The 1,067-nt window shown below is 45.8% G+C and overlaps 1 protein-coding gene across 1 annotated transcript in view; it reads left to right on the forward strand.

Annotated features, from left to right (window-relative positions):
• Positions 1–1,067, forward strand: part of NLRP12 (NLR family pyrin domain containing 12) — a 36,898-nt gene that overhangs the window by 3,333 nt on the left and 32,498 nt on the right.

The raw sequence follows: 1,067 nt of genomic DNA on the forward strand, positions 1-1,067 counted from the left end.
GCAGTGGGTGTGGGTTTTTTTTTTGTTTTGTTTTGTTTAACCAGCCCCTTGATGCTGCTGGTCCACGGACCAGACTCTGAGTAGCCAGAATTGAGAACTAAAGCAGGTGCCATGGAGTCGACTCCAACTCATGGTCCTGGGTGTGTGTCAGAGTAGACTGCACTCCACACTGTTTCCCTTTCTCTGTCTCTTCTTTTGAAAATACGGTTTCTCTTATCTTTGTTGTTGTGGTTGAGAATACACAATGCAGGACCCACACCACTACAACCGTTTCTACCTGTGCAATTCAGTAACACAGTTGCAAAACCTTCCTCACCCTGCTTCCCCAAGTTCCTTCCTCATTCACGGGAACTCACCGCCCCAAGGTTCCGCTCTAACCCTGTGGGTCACTGGTGTCTGTTTGATCTGAAGACAGTTCTTTCTTGTTTTCTTTTGAAGTTGATCTTTTCCTCCTTGCCTCCACTGGCACGGCCCTTCCCGTCATTGTTATTATCTAAAATTTATTTTTATTGTTGTTGTTAACAACACACACAGCAAAACATTTACCATCTCACCGGTGTCTAGAGTACAGTTCAGGGACAGCTTTCTCTGAGTTGTGTCACCACACTCTTCCCCTTTTCCTGAATCGTTCCGCCCCTGTTCGCATCAGCTCGCTGCCCTGTAGGTTTCCTGTCTAACCTTTCCACTTGCTGCTGTTAGTTTCATCCTCTGTAGACAAATCTTACAGAAACACAGGGTTCAAGGCAGACACCCTTAAGCTAAGTGATTGTTTGGTTTGTGTCTTGGGATATTTTTGGCTTCAGGTTTAAAGATTCTCAGCGTAATCATTTCAGAGGTTCATCCAGGCTCCATGACTCCAGAAAGTCTGGATTCCATCCATAGTGTTTTCCAGACTGATTTTTTTTTTTCTGAAGTAGATTGCCAGCCCCTTCTTCCAAGGTGCCCCTAGGTGGACTTGAACCTTCAACCTTCTGATGACTAACCAATTGCATTGACCATGTGCACCACACAGGGCCTCTGTGCATGAGAACAGTTCCATGGTGATACCTCTGCTTCCCATGAGGAGA

This window comes from Orycteropus afer, unplaced genomic scaffold (genome assembly GCF_000298275.1).
Source record: "Orycteropus afer afer isolate SDZICR_OR568_19922 unplaced genomic scaffold, OryAfe1.0 scaffold00689, whole genome shotgun sequence".
Classification (NCBI taxonomy): Eukaryota; Metazoa; Chordata; class Mammalia; order Tubulidentata; family Orycteropodidae; genus Orycteropus; species Orycteropus afer.